The sequence below is a fragment of the Balaenoptera physalus genome, assembly GCF_965194825.1.
Source record: "Balaenoptera physalus genome assembly, chromosome: 4".
Taxonomy (NCBI): Eukaryota; Metazoa; Chordata; class Mammalia; order Artiodactyla; family Balaenopteridae; genus Balaenoptera; species Balaenoptera physalus.
Window position 1 is genome coordinate 117571571 of NC_138891.1, and position 21359 is coordinate 117592929.

The 21359-nt window shown below is 40.1% G+C and overlaps 1 protein-coding gene across 5 annotated transcripts in view; it reads right to left on the bottom strand.

Annotated features, from left to right (window-relative positions):
* The window catches only part of NRIP1 (nuclear receptor interacting protein 1), a 113905-nt gene that overhangs the window by 84159 nt on the left and 8387 nt on the right, over positions 1-21359 (bottom strand). Inside the window, exon 2 of one of the 5 annotated variants that reach the window (XR_014263079.1) lies at positions 20000-20154. The exons of the other annotated variants lie outside the window; for them this stretch is intronic. The gene's annotated coding sequence lies outside the window, so the exon portion shown is untranslated. The remainder of the gene's footprint in view (positions 1-19999; positions 20155-21359) is intronic. 5 annotated transcript variants of the gene reach the window in all.

A 21359-nucleotide genomic window follows, 5' to 3' on the forward strand; every position in this document is an offset into this window, starting at 1 on the left:
ACTGGGGTTTTCCCGTAATGGGAACCACTTCAGAGCCACAGTAGCAGCCATAATGGGGATTTTTACTTTGCTTCTTAGAGAGGGTGGGGACAGAGCAGCAGCTCTGCAATACTGGGACATGTCTGGACAGGATTCACATTATTTATGCTCGGTTGCATCACTAAAACAGGTTCTCAAAATGAGGTGGGTCTGTTCCAAGATCCATTTATGTTCTTATGTATTCATCTGATTTAATCTTTAAAATTGTATCTGTCTTGCTGGAAATTTAGCTAATTAACTTAAGAGATCCCCCCACGCTGCCCCCTTATCTTCTGTTCCCAACCAACTGTAACTCTGTGGTTGAGTGTGGAACATAGAAGGTTGAAAAACCTGCATTCTCTCCCTGACTCTGCTACTGCATAACCTAAGTCAAGTCGTTTAACAGTTTTGTGCCTTGGTTTCATCGTCTGTAAGTTGTAAGGATTTCTCCCAGATTTAAAACTCTGATACTCTAGCTCACAGCATCCTCTGTGGACATTTCCATAAATTCCATGAACATTTGAATAAAATAAGAAAAAACTTCATGAGAAGAGGGGTCATGTCCATCTTAGTCACCAGTGCATATGCAGAACTTAGTACTTAGTTTGCAATCTTTAAATATTTGTTGAATTTTTGGAAATGTAAGAATATTCCATATATGTAATAAGCAAAAACAAAAGTAAAACTCAAGTATCTCAGGAAAAAGCCCTACATTTGGATCAGTAAATGGGGAATGGCCAGAAGTATTTAATTCACAATTTGACGCATTCTCTAAGAAAGATCTGATGAGGTTCAGGCCATGCTATCCCAGAATATGGTACCTTGGCATGTTGGATATCTTAAGCTGAAGGAGTTTGAGAAAATGGCAGAAGCAGAAAGGTCAACTCCGACCTGCCCTCCTTGCCCTTCTTCCCTGAAACAGGTCATAAAACTCCCACGTGAAATGTACCCTCCCTGTACCAAGAGGAAGGAAGACATTCTATTCACCAGAAACAGGGAATTGGGGGGCACAGAAATTTACACAAACAAACCTTGTTAAACTAACCCTTATCTTCCTAGTTACTTCTTCATCATTTACTACTCCTAACCCGAATTCCTGTCTTGCTAATTCTTCACAAATTTATTGTTTCTGTGTCTAAAAGATCCCGCTCTGGTCACTTCTTTGAGTCTTCATTGTCTTGTAAAGACTCCCATATACAGGTAAAAATTCAATAAAATGTGTATGCTTTCTCCTCTTAATCTGTCTTTATCAGTTTAATTTTCCCAGCCCCAGTCAGGGACACTAAGAGGGGCAAGGAAAAATTTTTCCTCCCCTACAGGTCTAATAAGAGTGCTTTTTCTCAGAGATTTAACTTTTAAAAGCTTGCAAATACCTTTGCTTTCCTTGCAGTGTTTATTGAATTCATTATAGCCTGGGGGTTGCCAATAAATACATCTCATACACAAAGGAAAAGTGCTACATACATCACTGTCTTTACTCTTATAGTCCAAGCTCACAAAATACAATGGAAAACTAAAACGCTATGTAGACTTACACACTGTTTTTTCAACAATCACCCTTGTCTCACGAGTACCTACACTCCGTAGCACCTCACCTAGTTTGATTTGCCAATGTTAAACTTGGGCACACACACCACACACGTACACTTAATGTAATTATTATCTTGGGAACCCCCAAATGACCAATGATGGAATGCTAGGAAATCTTCTAAGCTGTTCTGCAAAGTTTCTAGGTCAAACCTAAGCAACTATTACTGATTTTTGGCAGATATTTTGAACCTGAAATTATTAACTCGAATTCTCCCTCTTTTATCCATATTTTGCCCCCAAAAATGCTATTATCACTAAAAGTTTCATTTAGGTTCGGTCAAATTAGCTTTAGAAAAACAACAAGAGAGAACTGTATTGTTAGTTTTACACTGTTCTGATCATTTATGAATTGCTCCTAGATAAATGAAGTCTTATGGCTGTCAAATTCTCCCACCTACCCTTGCGCTGATGGGATTAAAAGGGAATAATGGTATAACTTCTTAAAAATAAATAAACATTTGTTTGACTTGCCTGCTGTGTTTCCATTCCATGTCAGATGAAATATTTTTCAGTAACCGAATGTTAAATTTCCATGCAATTGACTTAGATTAGAAATGAGAATTTTATATTTAGTGATATTTATTTTTGCTGTTAATGTGTATTTATTATCCTAGAGTTGATAGGGTTTGACAACTTTCACTCAAATCCGTTAGAAAATCTTGTCTCCACCTGAAAATATACTCAGAAGAAGAAGAAAACATCTCCGACTTGCACTTCTGTTGCTACCATCCTAATACAAGCAAGAATAATTTTTCTACTGGATTACCATAAGGGTCTCCTAACCTGTCTCCCTGTTTCCATCCTTGCTTTCCCCTACATCTACTTTTAACAGAGCAGATCAGGTAATCTTGTTAAATGAAGGTCAGGCCATATTATAATTCTGCACAAAATCTTCAAATGGCTACTCATTCCACCCAGAAAAAAGGTGAAGTCCTTACAATGACCACAAGATTCTGCAAGATCCACCACTCTCTCCCATCGCTCACTTCACTCAGCTACACGTGGTGCCCTTGTGGTTCTTGGGGTGGACCGGGCTTGCTCCTGCCTTAGAATCATTGCCCTGGTCAGAGCCAGTGTCTGAACTGCTCTTCCCCGAGATAACCACAAGACTAATCTCTCCCTCCTTCAAGTCGCCGCTCAAATGTCACTTTCTCAAACTCCTACTACCCTGTTTGCAACCACATCTGACCCCTAAATCTGGACTTCTGTTACTGAACCAAACTTGGGTCCACTTGCCTGCGGGCAATAAAGCCAATCTATTGACACTGCCTTGTGGTGAAGGAAAGTGCAACGATTATTGTAAAGCACCATAAAAGTAGTGAGTGCGGATAAAAGCCGAACTCCCAGATGGGTTTCAGGAAAGCACTTTCAAAGGCCAGGTGAGAGAGGGGAGTCTCAGGATATGTGATCAGCTTGTGCACAGTTCTCTGCTTGGTTGATAGTGAGGTAACAGCGTGATGTCACAGGGGTTAACATTAGTAATCCTTAGGCTCTAGTAGGCCTGGGGGCTATGTGTTCATGGTCATCAAGTAGTTATGTCTTCCATCTGTGAAACAACTCAGGAAATGTGCATCAGATACTGTTATCTAGATACATCAGAGAGGAGCTAAAGCAGAGAATATGGGGGGTGGGAGGGGGAGGTGGTCTGTCCCGGGAAGGCCCATAGGGTCCTGCTCCGTTACACTTCCAAGTCCACATATACTGCGCTTTCTTTTCACCATAACACTTAGCATTTTCTAATATTGTATATAATTTTCTTATTTATTATGGGTATTGCTAATTTTCTGTCACTTTTCCCCTACTGCAATGTAAACTCTTGTGAGGATGAGAACTTTTTATGCTTTGTGTATTAATATATTTCATGTACTGTGTTTGGGATATTATAGGTACTTCATAAATATTTGTTGAATGAATAAATGAATTTGAAATTCGAATCATTAATTAAAATTTTCTTACAAGAAAAACCCCAGGGGTAAGTTGATGTCATTCGTTTTGTCATTTAACAAGATCAGGGCCCTAATTCTCTGAGATTTCCTTGATCTTTCCCTTGTCTTGGTTGCCTTGTAGTTGCAGAATAGTTGCTGCAGTCGTAGTTACTGCTGCTATTCCAGGCATCTTATCTGTGGTCAAGGCAGAAAGAAAGACAAAGGAAAAAGGACAGCTCTCCCCAAGAGAATAAAAGCTTTCTTTCCTGTAATCTCACCTATAGACTTCCACTGGCTTAAATCTCGCTGGCCAGAACTGGGTCATAGGGGCTTCCCTGGTGGCGCAGTGGTTGAGAATCTGCCTGCCAATGCAGGGGACACGGGTTCAAGCCCTGGTCTGGGAAGATCCCACATGCCATGGAGCAACTAGGCCCGTGAGCCACAGTTACTGAGCCTGCGCGTCTGGAGCCTGTGCTCCGCAACAAGAGAGGCCACGATAGTGAGAGGCCCACACACCGCGATGAAGAGTGGCCCCCGCTTGCCACAACTAGAGAAAGCCCTCGCACAGAAACGAAGACCCAACACAGCCAAAAATAAATAAATAAGTAAATAATAAAGGAATTCCTTTAAAAAAAAAAAAGAACTGGGTCATAGGGTCAGGTTCAGCTGTAGGGAACCTGAGAAAGGGTTACAGGATTTCCATAACTGATTTAGACCAATCATGAATCACCAGCTTTAGATGAGAACATAGCCAGTGGATCCATTAAGTTGTGCCCAGGGGGAAAGGATATTGGGGAGGTAATGAAGACGCTGCCACAGTCCTGCTCTCATGAAACTTGCAGTTGACTTTCTGAGCCTAGCTAACACAGAGAGAAAATAAACTATGTAAAAGAAGACACAAAGTGTTTACTTCACTGAAGTTCAGAGAAAAGAAACAATTTACATGAGTTGGTGAAATAATAAAGGTAACATAGAAGAGAGTTCTTGAGTTTGGATAGGAGAAAACAAATCAGGAAGACATGGGTTGAGAGTGGAGATGGGTTTGGGGAGTGAAAGGCAGAATATCAACTCTAGCATAAATATAACCTATCAGTTATACAGTAAAGTGAAATTATGGCAAAGTTTTACACCAGCCCTTAAGGAAACTTATACAGCAGAAAAGATACAGAGTAAACAAACCATATGTCACTTAATATCTCCTGAGAGGACTTGGGGCTGTTAGGGACACAGCTGAACACTAGTGATCTAATCCAATGTTTTCATTATAATCATGAAGAAACTGAGGCCCAGAGATGTTAATTGATTTTTCTAAGATCACATGGTAGCTTTAATGGCCAAGACAGGACAGGTACTGAGATCTTTCTATTCCATCACTACATTTCCCAAATTTCATTGTAGCATGAATATCCTCCCTTGAAAAAATATCACCAAACAGCAATTTGTTATCACCAAATAACAAGATCCTTATTATTCTCATCCTGGCCTTCCTGTGTCCAACTGTAGCTGTGTTGCTAGTAAGTAACAAAAATTTGTTCAAAATTTGTTTCGAGTAAAGGAGAGTGCTGCAGAGACATGTATCAACAAAATCAGGAGGAAAATTGGATAAGAAAAGGTCAGTGTTTACACAACTGAGGATAGCTTTGACTGTGGACTGGACAGCTGTTAAATCCAGAGCTTTGTATCCCAGAAAAATACTCAATTATCAAAAAGGCATTCATTCATTCACCAGCTGCACATTAAGATTTTCTAATATTTAAAAGTCATAGAGGTCACCACGCTTAAAGAGATATTATTGAACGTTACTGTTCCTTCATAGAAATTGATTCTTTTACTATTTATTCAACTGTTCATTCAGCTGAACTCACTGAGGAGAACTGCACTGCAAATATTGAAACGGGGTCCCGTTGGAGGCTGAGTGAATCAGCATAAGTAGGCGGGGAGCTCTGCAGCCACAAGGCTGAAAACAAACACCCTGAATAAAGAGCCCAATTTCACATCCAGGACACCAGCCTCAAGCAGTTTCATTATCAACAAGTCTTTCCAAGTTCATTGTTTTTGCTCAAGACATATAAACGTCCCGTTTTAAACTTCACAACAATAACAAAATGTACTAAGAAACTAGTGAAGGGAGAGGGAAGAAAACTTCTAGGCTGAAGCACTAGGAAATGAAGTCACCACCCAGTTTTCCTTCCTGACCTCGGGCAAATGATTGACTTTGGAACTGACAATGGCCGGCTTAGAGCTATTCAGAGTGTCAAGTGCCTCCTGGTTTCATGTCACTGAACATGTAACAAAGAACAGGAAAAGAGAGACTGGGGTAATGGGGGAAAGGTACATATCAAATTACATCTTGAAATCTCAATCTTTCCCAAACAAATGTAAACACTTAGGTACATCTGAATCATTCATTCTGAAAACCCAACAGAGCCTTTCCTGGGCAAGTAGGACAGATTAAAGCAACAATAACTCCGGCTTTGCTCAACTGATTTTTCTAGATTGAGCTAACAAAACTGGTCTTGCAGAAACCTGCCCTTGCTTCCTTTCACCTACAGAATTAAAATGTCCCTCTTGGTTATAATGCTGCAGAACCACAACAGAATAGCCTGAGAAATCCTAGTAGGGAAGAGGCATCCAGAGCTGAAAGGTCTGAGTTAGGACTACATGTTGACTGGCTTTATTTATAGCATTATGATAATTTTCACAATGAGCTAATCACCTGCCAAAGGGCATCATCACTGTGTCTGTGCCACATCATCACGTTGTTACCAATCCACTCAGTCATCACGTAATTACAGAACTAAAGGTCTCAGGTTTCCTTCAGTTGTATTCACTTATCTATTCATTCACTGGTTTGATTGCTTACTCACTCTTCTTCCGCCAGTTAGCTACCCAACCAACTTTTATGAGTGGGACGGGCAGGCATGATCTAACTGATGGAGATGTGAAAGGCAAGACACGTTGCACAACCACGTAGTACCTGCCCTTCCAGGTATGGAAATGGAGATGTTGGGGCAGAATGGACTGACTGAAGCTTTGCCTGGGAGAGTTGAGAAGCCTTCACTGGATCACTGTCTTAGAGAAGTGATGGAGGGGAAGATAAGAATTAGTGACCAGGAAGAAAGGGCATTCCAAGCAGACGGAACGATAGGTATAAAGGCAAATAAACATGGATAGTCTTGGTATGCTTGGGGAAGGGTGGAAAAGTTCAATATGCTTGGAAAGAAAGCATAGGTAGGGATGAAAGGGAAGGGATAAAGAGCCACCAGGGAGTTGGAGAAAATGAGACTAGAAAAACAGGTCACTGTCCAAACTGCTTTTCCACTTACTGGTTTCTCAGCCCACTGTGATATGGCCTCAACCCCACCACTCCTCTGAAAGTACAGTTGTCAAGGTCACCAATGTCCTTCTTATGACTGAATACTTAGGTCGTTCTCAGGCCTCATTTTACTCATCATTTTTGCCAGTAGCGTACCAAAGGCTGGAGAGTAAGAGTGGTCAACTCTGAGTACAGGCAATAAGGGGGTGCCTTGTCTATAAAGAATTTAAAAACAATAATAAAAACTGATAAGTTTGGTCATTTTATATTACCACAAGGTACCAGCAATTGATCAACAAAATACTCCTCCCCCTACTTTATAGCACAGGGAACTATATTCAATATCTTGTAATATTCTAATGGAAAAGAATAGATATTTATATATACATATAACTAAATCACTTTGCTGTACACCAGAAACTAATACAACATTGTGAATCAGCTATGCTTCAATTAAAATTTTTAAAACATTTTTTAAATAAATTAATTAATTTTTAAAAAAAGGATTAAAAAATACTCCTCCCCAAAACTCTTTTATTGATCTAAGTTCTAGGCAATTGCTATTACTTTTGCATTTTAATAATATATATTATTATTATATGTGTATATTATAGTATGCTATATTATATGTATATACATATGCACAATTCAAATAAGCACCTTTTTATTACTTATCCTTTAACAAATATCATATTCTATCTGAAAGTTAATTTTAAGAGTCCACAGTTAAACAGTTCACCCCAGACACAGGTGGACTCATTTCAAGAGTAAATCCAGGGACTTCCCTGGTGGCGCAGTGGTTAAGAATCTGCCTGCCAATGCAGGGGACACGGGTTCGAGCTCTGGTCCAGGAAGATCCCACATGCCGCAGAGCAACTAAGCCCAAGTGCCACAACTACTGAGCCTGCGCTCTAGAGCCCGCGAGCCACAACTACTGAGCTCACGTGCCACAACTACTGAAGCCCTTGCGATTAGAGTCCGTGATCCGCAACAAGAGAAGCCACCGCAATAAGCCCACGTACTGCAACGAAGAGAAGCCCCTGCTCGCCGCAGCTAAAGAAAGCCAGCATGCAGCAATGAAGACCCAACACAACCAAAAATAAAATAAAAACATTAAAAAAAAAAAGAGTAAATCCATAATGATTCAGAATCATTCAGGCTTGCTTTGGTCATTGTGTCTCCAACCCTACAGTACATGTATTCCTATGTTTAATCAGTAGATTCAAAACATACCAAGTCAACAGAGAGACTGTAAAGACAAAGAAATAGAAAGTGAGTTCATTCTGTCATTTTTACGTTAACACATGTTAGGAGTTTTTATTTGTATTTAAAATCGAAAACAGCAAAACAGAGTATGAACTTTGAGGTATTTTTTATTTGCTTGGCAAGTACAAACTTTAATTCATACATGAACTAGTTTACTGAGTTTGAATAATATCTTTAAAACTGAAATTCATTTTTTAAATGGCGCTCATTTTAAAATTAAAGACCAAATCAAGAAGATGTTTATTGATTCTTACATGATGATGACTGAAATTTCACCATATGGAGGAGGGACTCTGCCCTGAGTATTAAATGCACTCGTTACTGATCAAGGCAACGTTCACCACACTATCTTTCGTTAAATACTCTTTTCTTTTGGTTTCCATGATACACAGTGTCCCAGTTTTTTCTCACCTAGTAGTCGCCTTTGCAGGATTTTCTTCTTCTCATCCCTTAAAGCACCATATTCTCAGGGTTCTGCCCCAGGAGGTCATCTCTTCTTAAACATACAAAGTGCCTTGGGCAATCTCTTCAGCTTCAAAGCCTTCAGTTATCAACTGCATGCTAACAACCACCCTCAAACCTATACTTTTGACCTAAATCTCTCCTGAAATAACTTGTTTATCCAAACTCTATGCTTAATATCTTCCCTTGAACAGAGCTTAGACATCTCCAATTCATTTGTCCGAAACTGAGCTTCATTAACTTCACCAGCAATTTGGTGAAGTCCGGAAAACCTTAATTTATCCTTCTCCTTTTTCACCCATGCCTACTCAATGACCAAGGCTAACAAATCTCTCTCCTAAATACCTCTTGTATCATCCACTTATCTGCTTCCTCACCATCACTACCATTCCCTGCGCCACCGTCACCTCTTGCCACGATAGCGCCAACAGCTGTCTGTGCATTGTAGACCAAGAGCTCTCCCTAAAGGGAAAATCGGATCACATCACTAAACTGCTTAACATCATCTAACAAATTTCGTGTCTTTACTTTCAAGATCCATATAAAGAGGTCTCTTTCGACCTTCAGGACCTCAGCTCTCAGCCATTCTGATTTGATTTCAGTTATTTTAATGCTTTAAGTTCTCTCCTACCTCCAAACCACTGCTTATGCTATTTCCATCCTCTAAATTTCAAAGAAAATATCATTTCCTCTATAAAGCCTGACTACTATTCAAGTTTGGGTTAGATGCTTTCCTGCTGCACCCTATCACAGCATCAAGTCTGTCTCTCCTAGTTTTAAACTACTTAGACTTCAATTTTTTTAAGAGCAGACACAGATCTGTCTTATTCCTCACTGCATTTCTAGGACCTTACACAGTGCTGTTATAGAGTGGGCACTAATAAATATTTTGTTAAATGAATGAATATATGCATGAGTCGCTTTTCCCCTCACAAGAATTTCTCTACACCATGGATCATGGCTGCTTTGTCTAAGGCTTACAGCATCAACTGCTCTATTTTGACTTATTTAAAATCCACCACGTGGGGATGGAATGCAGAACCTTCAACCAACATTAGGATTGCCCTTTCAATTTTAAATCTACTTATCAACAGAGATGGTCATTTTCAGTCTCTCTTGGTTCTGAGCTTCAGGGGAGAGTGTGTAGAGGGGATCTTTTCTGATTCCAGATGAAGAGATATACACAGAAACTACCCAAGTCAAGGCACTTCTTAAAGAAAAGGATGAAGCTTTCATCACTGGAGAGACCCAACTAAAGTCTAATGCCAAGGAAGAGAAGAAGAGGCCGAGTGAGATTTTCTAGCCAGCACGACCTTCCCTCCCTTCGTGTTTGTCTCAACAGCAGCAGCTGCCTATTGGTCCGGCGTTTACATGAAGATGAGAGGCAACTGGATGGATTCTCTGTCTCCATCCTGCCCCAGGCGGAGCTGAGAGCAGCAGGTAACAGGCACCTGGATGGGGCTCCCCACGGGCCGTCAGGGCTTCTAATCAGCTTCTCTCAGCCGGCAGATTTTGAACAGTGGGTATGTTCCAAATGTGTCAGGGCCTATTTTTCAAACATCACTGCAGATTCATTTGTTATGTCTTGCCTTTTTTTAGACCTTGACAACAAAGGGACATTTTTAACCAAGGAAGGGAAAGAGAGAAGCTAGTGTACACTGATGTCTTATGACATGCTAGGATCCACAGTGAGATTAACCTATTTCTTTGAGATCTTTGGGGCCCTATTATCTATGACTCCTTGTTATTTTCCATTCCAGGACTGCAATTATATCTCCAAAGGGGGAAGATTCAAACTATGCTTTCATGTTTATGTGCTCTGAATTCTGACATATTTCAAAGTGTGTACCTTAAGGTGGACTTTGAGGAAATACAGGGATCTCTACTCTGCTCCAGGTGTTTGTGTGTGTGTGTCCAACTTAGAATATAAATAACACAAGCATGAGAATCTTTGCTTTATTACTCTCTAAAGGACAGTGAGTGCTTAATACTTAAATTTTCACACACACGTAAATAAAACTCCCAAAGCTCTCTAATGGATTTTGTGCATGTTTACTGGAGCCTGCACCTACCCTAGGAAGATACTCGAGGAAGAGAATTTGGAGCATTAAAATGAACTCCTTTGTATTTCCTTTATTTCCTATGCAGCAACAGAATGATGTATAATTTTCCCAGAGCTGCTGTAACAAATCACCACAAACTTGGTGGCTTAAGGCAACAGTGATTTATTCTCTCACTGTTCTGGAGATCAGAAGTCCAAAATTGGTTTCACCGGGCCAAAATTAAGGTGTTAGCGGGGCCACAGTCCTTTCAGAAACTCTAGTGGAGACTCTTCCTTGCTCCTTCCGGCTCCTGGTGGCTCCTGGAGGCTCCTGGCGTGCCTTGGCTTGTGGCTGCGTCACTACTGCCTCCGTGGCCACATTGCCTTCTCCTCTTCTGTGTCCAATGTCCCCTTAGCCTCTCACTTGTAAGAACTCTTGTGATTGCATTTCATACCTGTCTGGATAATCTGTGATAATCTTTCCTTAAAAGCCTAAACTTAACCATATCTGCAAATCCCATTTTACCGTGTAAAGGAACATTCATAGGTTCCAGGGATTAAAATATGGCTATCCATATGGGGGTCATATTCAGCCTACCACAGGTGGTGCAGGCATCACCTTACTAAAAACGAATTTCTTCTGGGGTACAAGGCATTCAGGGGAAATCAAAGGTGAGAGGCACAAGCTGTGACAGCAAGAACCATTCTCAAAAAAAAAAAAAAAATTTATTCTGACTCTGATTCAGAAGTCAATGAGGAAATGGGTTGTTGACTTTGGAAAAGGATTGTGTGCCAAAATTTTGTGAGGCAGTTCTGTAAAGTTCAGATCTTAGAACACTTTTCTACAGAAATAATGAAGCTTAAGACAGTTTTGATTCTAGTGAGCCACAAAGAGCTAATTCAATGTAACTGAGGTACATCGAAGTTGTACCTTTTGTCTTCTTAAAACCTACTCTATGGAAATCATAAGAAAAGCAAAACTCAAAATATATGTGCAAAGATGTTTTTGGCAACACTATGTATCATAGCATAAAAAAAGGTTTGGAGAGAGAACCTTAAATAAGCAACAATATAGAAGGGTTTTAATAAATTATAGAATATACGCATAATGGAATGTCATTTAGCCATATTAAGTTGACGCAAAAATTGTTAGACATGAGAAAACGTGCATACGAAATTTAAGTGAACTGTCATGACAACATGTGTTTTTCTGTGAATCTATAATTTGGGCAGGGCTCGTTGGGGACAACTTCTCTCTACTCCACTTGGCATCGGCTGTAGCAGCTCAGAGGCTGCAATCATCTGAGGGTTCACTTACTCATATGTCCAGCCATTGACGCTGTTGGTCAGAACACCTACACATAGGCTCTCCGTGTGACCTAGGCTTCCCCTCTTGGTTTCCAAGGGCCAGTGTCCTAAAAATGAAAGCCAGGCAGAAGCTGTATCACCTTTTATGACCTAGCCCTAGAAGCCATGCAACATCCCTTTCACCACATTCTATTGATCAAGGCAGTTGCAAGCCCCAGCCAGTTATATGTGGAGGGAAAATAAGACTCTATGTGTTGATGGAGAGGCCAGGTTCTGGCACCAGAAAATATCTGGTGGCCACTTTTGGAAAATACAGTCTGCCACACAAGGACAGAGCATAATCCTGACAATGTTAAACACAAATACATAATTACTGGCAGAGTGCAAGAAGGTAGTAATAGCATTTCATATTAATAGAGATAACTAATAGTATTTATGTCTTGGGGATAGAATTATAGGTGATTTTTGTGTTCTTCTTTGTGTACTTTTCTGAATTCCCCATAAATTTTATGAGTAAATATAATTGTTATGACTGAAAATATCGACATCCTTTTTAGAAAAGAGAATATGTGAATAGCACTTTACACAATATTTTCATGTGTAATACATCACGTGATCCTAGCAATAGTCCAGTGGGCAAGAGGTACTGAACAAATTTTCAGGCCCCAAATCTGAGACTAAGACAAATTCATGCTAGTTTTGGGGGGAGCTGAACTTCAAATTCTAGTCTTTTGATTCCAAAGTCTTGTTTTCCACTGCACATAGTTTCCATGGTTTCTCCCTTAAAATGGGTTGGAAATTGCAGTTAATATACTTACAATCTAGGGGAGAACCTCTTCTGCTATTTTCTTGCCCTTCATTGCCACAGTGACAGAAGGATGATTCCTCCTCCCTCTTTATACCATCTCTTTTGCTCTAGAGGTAAGTGTTGGGAAGAGGTAAGATAAACCCTTGAGAAGCTTCTGAAAACGTGCAGGGAAAAAAGAATGGGGAATGCAGGAGTTTGGGATGGGGACTTGGGAGACTTCTCTTGCAGTGGGAAACATCAAGCAGGAGTACAGGGATGACTTTGGATCCTGTTGCCTAGAGGCTCAAATAGCGCAGGTAGGGACTGGCCATGTCTTGACCTTTACCACAGTGATGCTGAGACAAGATGTGTGAGAAAAAATGAAGCAGGGCTGACTTTCCCAAGGACATTAGTTTCCATAAGAAAGAGGAGAAGTTTCTGGGGATGGAGTAGTAAAGGAGTGAGTACTTAGTTCTAAGAGCTGATCATAAATAACTACAGGATTTTCATAAAGTGGGTGCTGGTAACCCAAATTCCCAGCAAATCTGGGAAAAGAAGGGTGTCTAGTTAGCTAAAGGATTCAAGAGCAATTAAATGGATTTGAAATGACCTCAACCAAAATTGTCTTCTCAGTTGAAATTTGTTTCAAGATGTGTTTAGGTTCAAATGGAATATCCAATTTTGGAAAGAGAAGAAAAGCTTTAATCATATAAACAAACTAAAATAATAAAACCAATAAATGTATATGGATATAGTTATGGTGCCTGGTTCTGACACCACGACTGAACATCTCTCTATTGTTACACGGAGCTTACGTGAAAAGCATTCATCCTCATTGGTTTTGAATCCTTCAGTGTCAGCGGTGCCAACTCTCCAGCATGTACTAGACTTCACGCTCAACTCCATCATCTTCCTTAGAGTCAGCCTGTAGAGCTTGTGGCAAACCTAAGCTCTTTCCTTAGGATTAGTAGATATCATTTGCATCCTTAAGTTTTGTGAATTTTATCTTCTAGTCCATAGTGTGAAGAGGAAAGGCAAACATTAAGATATAATCAAATTAAATTTAGTGATCAAAAGAACATTGTTCTATGCTCAGGCAAATCCTATATTAAAAGTAGATATTACTGAATGTTCATCCATGCTTCTGGTTCTTCTTTTTCCAGGTATACTACATACATAGTTAAACTTCCTACCATCTTGAAGCTAAGCAGACCAGTGCTTTGGTTGGTGTAATGTGAGGAGGTGTTAAGTCTTTTAAATTTGGTGCTCAATTCACCATGTTCTTTCCCCTCTGCCAAGGCAACCAGTGACACTCCCAGAGAGTGGAGGCACCACCACCCTGCATGAGCATGACCATGAGCAGAGCCCGCTGCCAACTCAAGTTGGACATGTCGCAAGAATATGAAATAAACCTTTGTGGTTTTCAGTCACTGACAGTTTAGGGTTGTTTGGTACTGCAACATAACGTAGCTTAACCTGGTTGGTACATCCGGTGAAACCGATGGGCTTGGAATTGATGATTAAGCATTTCTTAAGCACAGGAGTTGTGGGAAATTTGAATTATTGGGAAGGTCAGCTCTGCCCTCTTAAAACACATATCAAAAAAGAAAAAGGAAGAAAGAAAAATGAAAAAAATTATATAAAAATATATCAAAAATAATAAAAATCCCAATTTTTAAAAATTTTAATAAAAGAAAAAATTTGAAAAATGTCCACATAAAAGCCCTCACAGCAGGTCTATTCATAACTGTCGAAACCTGAAAGCCACCAAGATGTCCTTCAATAGGTAAATGGATAAACAAAATGTGATATATATACATACAATAGAATATCATTCAGTGATGAAATGAACTTAAGCTACAAAGGGACATAAACCTTAAAATTGTATTGCTAAGTGAAAGAAGCCAATCTGAAAAGACTACATACTATATGGTTCCAGTTATATGACATTTTGGAAAGGGAAAAACCATGAAGACAAAGTGATCAGTGGTTGCCAAGCCCCACAAAGAGGTGGGAGGGAGCGCAGGAGTGCATGGGAGGGATGAATAGGTAGAATTTAGGGAATTTTTAGGGCAGTGAAACTGCGATGATACTCAAATTGTGGGTACTTGTAATTATACATTTGTCAAAACCCATAGAGTATATAATACAAAGAAGGAACTTTGTATTAAAAATACAAAGTCCAATACAAAGTCCAATATAAACCAAGGACTTTAGTTAAAATAATGTATCAATATTGGTTCATCAATTGTAACAAATGTACAGCACTAATACAAGGTGTTAATAATAAGGGAAACAGAGGGGGTAGCAGTGTGGAGGTGTATGGGGGAGCTCTATTCTTTCTGCTCAATTTTTCTATAAACCTGAAACTGCTCAAAAAATTAATTTTAAAAAATAGCATAGGAAAAAAAACCAAAGAATAATTTTCCTGAGTTAAATACCAAAGAGCATTTAAATGATTACAAATTGAATATGTAAGTGGTGGCCGTTTGTTGCATTGAGTTTGGTCTGTTGGGTTCAATTGTGTAGCATTTGATGGCAGGAAGAGTTATGAATCGGAATATTATCCAAGGGAGGACATGAAAAAAAATTAAATGAAATTCTTGGAGAAAAGAAAATAGATTTAAGTAAATTATGTTTAATAGGAGGTAAGAAAAGAGTCTTTCAAAATAGCACGCGATTTAGTCCTCAGGGCCAGAAATGTGTCATCCTATGGGTAGAAATAATGCTGCAGCGCAACATTGCTTAAGTAGGTTACCCTGGAGGAATGTGGCTTTGAGTCCATTTATTTGTTGATGAGAAATAAGGTAAGTAGGAGGGACCCACTTTGGGAATGGCAGCATGAGGAGCTCAGCAAACCCGTTCTCCAGCAAAACAACATAACTGGTAAAATTATTTTTAAAAAATACTCTGCAAATTTTCCTAAAGGAACACATCAAATGAGGAACATTATCTAAGAAAATCTCTTAAGTCTTGCTAAGAACATTTGAGCCATGACCTACTCCTTCTCTCTCACTGCAGCTTACTGTGACGGAAGATCCACTCAAGCTGGGTGTGGCCAAGAAAATGAGGGTCCCTCTCCCCAGCTTCAGTTAAGGGTGTCAGTATCTCCTTGGAAGGGCCAGGTGACCAGCATTTCTCATCCTCTGCAAAACTCTGGGTTACAGAGGCTACTGTCGACTGAAAAAAAAAAAAAAAGCATAACCTAAACGTTGAAAATTATGTTTTATTCAGTGGACTTCCTGGGGACTCAAGCCCAGGAAGCAGCCTCTCAGCTCTGAGGAACTGCTCTGAAGAGGTAAGGGATGAGCCAGGATATATAGGAGTTTTTGCAAAACAAAAAATCCAGGGAGTCAGAACATCAAAATATTACTTACTATTAATTAAAGAAAAACCAGACATCTCAAGTTAATGCATTCAGTGTTTTTCTATGTACGGGAAGATGCAAGAATCTGGGGTCATTGAAATCATTCCTTTGATATGCACCTGACTATCTAGGCCCAGCATCCTGTTTTTCTCCATTCTGAATCCCTTCAGGGTGCATAGTCAGCTGCAGTGGCTTCTGGCTTGATGGCTGTAACATCCTTTGTTTACTGATATGGCAGGTGACATTTTTTTGTCAACACTACCTTCCAGGTGAGTGCCACTGAAAGTCACGGGCTTTCTTCCTCTACCGAGCTTCTTCTCTAAGGGCAGACAATCTATCTTAAATGTGGCAGGGAAGAATAAGGGGCTTTGATTGCCCTAGGCCCAGCTCATTCATAGGGTAGAGCTTCCCCACTGGGAGTGGTGAACTGAGAAGACCCAAAGCTATCATCCTCCCCCAGCACCCAATTTGTAAAAACAGGGATGTTACTCGGAGAGAAACGGGCCACTATCTCTGTCTTTAGCAATGGAGCAGTGGCTCAGAAATTTTGACCAGGGGTTGAGACAAGCCATAAAAACAGAGAGCTCTGAAGCTCTCCCTTCATTTAGAACAGAGTGTGAGAAACGTCAAGCCTAAAATATTCTTGAAAACGACAAAGATCTTGGTGGTAAGCAATTGAGAGGAGGCTGTTAGCTCTGAAAACAGTAAGGTAAGCCACAGGTCAGCTAGTTTACCAGAGGGAATCAGGAAAAGAGACAGCTAAGAAGAGCCCTCTGCGAGCAGAACAAATCTCAAAGACCTGCCTCAAAAACCACACTTGCAAAAGGGCCCAAATGTAATTGGGTCAGACAGTGGAGATATTTATGGCCAGGGCATTGTCAAAAAAAAAAAAAAAAAAAAAAAAAAAATATATATATGTATATATATATATATATATACACACACACACACACACATACATACAGAGAGAGAGAGAGAGTAATGAGAGGACAATTACTGGAGCCTAACAGCTGGGTGTGATACCTAAAGAGGCAGACAGCAGAGAGATCAGGGAAAGAGCCAACTAAACAGGACCCTGCTAAAACCAGTGTCATCCCAGGGTGACTCTGTTGGAAAACATCAAAGAAGACCTAAATATGTGGGAAGACACTCTATGGTCACAGATTGGAAGATTTAATTTTGTTAAAATGGCAATACCCCACAAATGATCTGCACAAATTCAACACAATCCCTATCAAAATCTCAGCTACCATTTTTGCAGAAATTGACAGTTTTATCCTAAAAGTCATATGTAAATTTAAGAAACCAACAACAGCCAGAATAATCTTGAAAAAGAAAAACAAATTTAGAAGACTCACACTCCCTGATTTCAAAAATGGCTACAAAACTCTAGTGATCAAGATGGTGTGGTATTGGCATAGGATAATCACATAAATCAATGGAAGACGACTGAGAGTCCAGAAATGAACCCCTACATTTACAGTCAATTGACTTCATACCCTCATACTTCATGTGTGGCAATATCCAAATCAAATGTTGATTGGTTGTCCATCCTGTTTTTGATGAGTGACTACAACAACGAAGTTCACAGCACAAATATTCATAATAGCTAAAAAAGAAAACAACCCAAATGTCCATCAACTGATAAAATGACATATACATACAACGGGAAATTATTCAGCAATAAAAGAGGAAAGTACTGATACATGCTATAACATGGATGAACCTTGAAAACACTAAGCTAAGGTGAATAAAGCCATTCACGAAAGGTCACGTATTGTACGATACCACTTATATGAAACGTCCAGAACATGTAACTCTATAGACAGAAATGATATTAGTTATCTAGTGACTCCATGAATATACTCAAAATCATTGAATTGTATACTTTAAATCGGTAAATTGTACAGTATATCAATTACATCTCCTTAAATCTATTCCATTAAAAAGAAAAAGAACGAGAGAGAAAGAGAGGAAAGAGAAAAAGGAAGGAAGGGAGGAAGGAATAAAGGAAGGAAGGAAATAAGGAAGCAAGCAAGCAGTCTGGTAAGTTGGATGATGTGTTTGTGCTCTGGCCTGTATTCCTGCTTCAGTAAGACTTCACTTGGTGATGATCAGAAACAGCCTCTAAGTGCTATATGGTCCCATTAATCTAGTGGCATCAATGTCACTGTTATTTTAAAAAGTTGCACTTTGACTATTCACTTTAAAAGTTGCACTTTGGCTTCTGGGAACCTTTCTTGCATTACTATCAGTTAACAATTTGGAGCAAAAGCGAGTCCTGGAATACAGCTTTAGCATGATCACCGCACCCTTAATACTGTTTTTTGCTCATTAAGGCCAGTTGGGTAAATAAGCATGATGCTTTGATGGTTGTTAGGTTGCTGTCTGGTTTGGTTTTAGGGGAAATGTTAAGTTCATAAGCTTCTCATCACTCTATTCCCTGGTCTCATATCCCAGTTCTGCAAGTCTACAACCTTACCCAAGTAGGAAGAGATGCTGGGGGAAAAAAATAAAACCAAAAACAAATAAAAACAACACAAAAAAACCCCACCTGATTTTAAATATCCAGACTCACAAGAAACTCCTTACCTTTGATGAGAGTATGAGTATGATTATTTTCTATTAATATGGTTAAGATTAGAAGTCTTCTTGATTCGCTTAAGCTAGAAAGGAGCTCATAGGAAGAGAACAGCTTAGGGAGGGTCCCCTCTTCCTTAGAAAACAAGGGACACTGTGCTTCAAACTTCTCTGTCCTCTAAATATGTCTAGCTCTTTCCACTATCTCTCTAATTACATAAAACATCCACTTAAAAATGTCCCCTTTATTTGAGACAGAGGTTTCCATGTTTCTTCCCCATGGCCTTATATCAGGTAGAAATCATGAGTCATCAGTCCCTGGCTAAGGAAAGGGGGCTATTTCATCTCCACTGAAAGCCTATCTCCTCCTCCTGAATATGCTCTACATTTGGATTTTCCACTGCCATTTGGACATATGATAAGAGCGATTTCATCTAAGACTTTATTCTTTCTCTTGGGGGTTGGGAACACGAAATGTGGTTTCTCTGGACAAATAAAATGCAACAGTTTAAAAAAAAATTCATTAGATTAATTTTATGTTATCAGAATAAAAGGAAATTAACATCTCTCAGTGCACCTCCACACATATGAAAGAGATGAGCTTCTGCTGTCACAGTGATTTAGCACACCTTTATTAAGGACCTGCTGAATCACTGAACACGTGTATTACTTTTCTGATACTCTTAGAACCTGTTGATGTGGCTTTCGAGGTAAGTTGCCACTGTCAAAGCCCTCTGATGAATGTGAATACGTGTGCTAGTGGACTAGTTCATCTGTGGCTCTGGTCTCTTGCATTTCCACACCTGGAGGGACTCAGATTTCCCTGAGGATCTGAAATAGCCTAATGCTAAATCCAGGTCCTACCCTGGTGAGGGTCTTATCATCAAGGAGTTAGTTGTACCACACCCACCAAGAGAGCATGTTCTGCTTGGGTTTGATTCTGGATAGTTCAGGAAGAGTGTAGCCCTCTGCATCATGAACTTATTCATGATTGGCAGGAGAGGCCATGGATTCTTGCCTCAGGCCTATCTCAGGGTGGTGTTTGGAAGGGTTGGTAGCTTCCCTGCTAAAGGCAAAAATTCTAAGATGCTCACTGCTGTTTGTAAGAAGATATGGTACAACAGGTAATTAGACCTACACTGGCAAAACCCCCAAAGTTCCCTTCCCGTTCTCAAGAACCAGCCCCTCTTGTTAGGAATCTCTCAGCTGATAGCATCTCTGCAGATCAGAGAGGACAGAAGAAAGAATGCCTGGCTTGGCCTACGGAGATCATGAGCCCTAGGGCTAGAGGTAGCCTGGGAGACTGGGCATTGCTTCACGGAAAGGGATGTATCCCTACCTTGTAAATTACTTTGTTTCCCAGCCCAGGGAAGGGGAGGCAGTCTTTCAGTTTTTGTGTGGGGAGAAATCAACCTTCTTTCATTCTTTGACTGGTCACACATTTACTGAGTAACTGTTATGTATCAGGATTTGGACACACTTCACACTTCTTGCCTTTAGAAGGAATACAAAGGATGTTGTTAACCACTCTAATGAGTGAAATTGAGAGAGGTCTACAAAAAGCATTACGGGACTGCAGAGGGCTGAGGGACACACTGCCTGGAGGAACTGCAGAGGGTTCTTTGAGGGGGCAGTATTTGTTAGGTTTTGAAGGTAAATACAAATTTACAAGGCTGCGGATGGGGAGGTGAGGGCAAAGGAAGGAGGTGTTTTAGGCAGAGAATGTCACACGGTTGAAGGTGATGGCCAAGAAGGCATCTTCTTGATGCCAGGAAGGCAGACGTGCTCAGGACACTGAATTCCTACTGGGAAGGTTTTGAACACTTAGAATGATTGGTGGTGATGGGCAGAAAGGTGTTAGATGGTGGGAGAATGAGTTGAAAATGTGAAAATGCAGGCAGGGCCAGAAGTCAAAGGGCACTCTACCAGATGCAGCAAGGCCAGCTAGCACATCCAACTGGGTGCTGCGAGTCTTATAAGGATTTGCAGCTCATGGAACGGTTAGCTACAATGGCTGCTAGGGGCAACCTGGGAGAAATCTATAGTTTTCTAATTAGAGTGAAGTCATCTCACTGTTCTATCCTTAAATTACCATTTCAAATCAATTAGCTAAGGGAAAATACAATCTCAGAAAACTTACCAACACCGAAGCTCTACTCTGGGGCCCCGCTGGTGCAGCTTTCAAAAACTACGGGCTGTGAAACCCATACAACGTTAGGCCATTTCCTTTTCCAGATGTGCTCGGAGGTGAATGCGTATCAGCAAAAAAGAGCAAAATGAACAGTCTCAAAGGATTGTAAACTTTTCTTAAAGCTCAGAGCACCTACCCAATGAAGTTTGGTAAACGCAAAGGCTGGACGGTAGAAGGCTGTCTAGGTCTTTGTCAGTAAAAAGGCTGTAAAAGGACTGTTTGGAATGGCTGAAACATCCTCTTCTGACTACAGAAGTATACTATTGATATTTTAAAATTTGGCTATTGCTGGAAGGGTTTATGTATTTACCTTTAGACACTCAAATAAGGGCATCATAAGTGCAGCAGCACTTCGCCAGGACTGAAGTTTATGGGATTTGAATTTCATTTCCAATTATCCTGCTACCAACTAAAGAGTACATTAACTCTGGTTTTTTAGAGCAAGGGTCTTTAACTTACCTAAGAAGACGGTATCTTTAAAATGTTGTAAGTATTATCGTGCCAACCA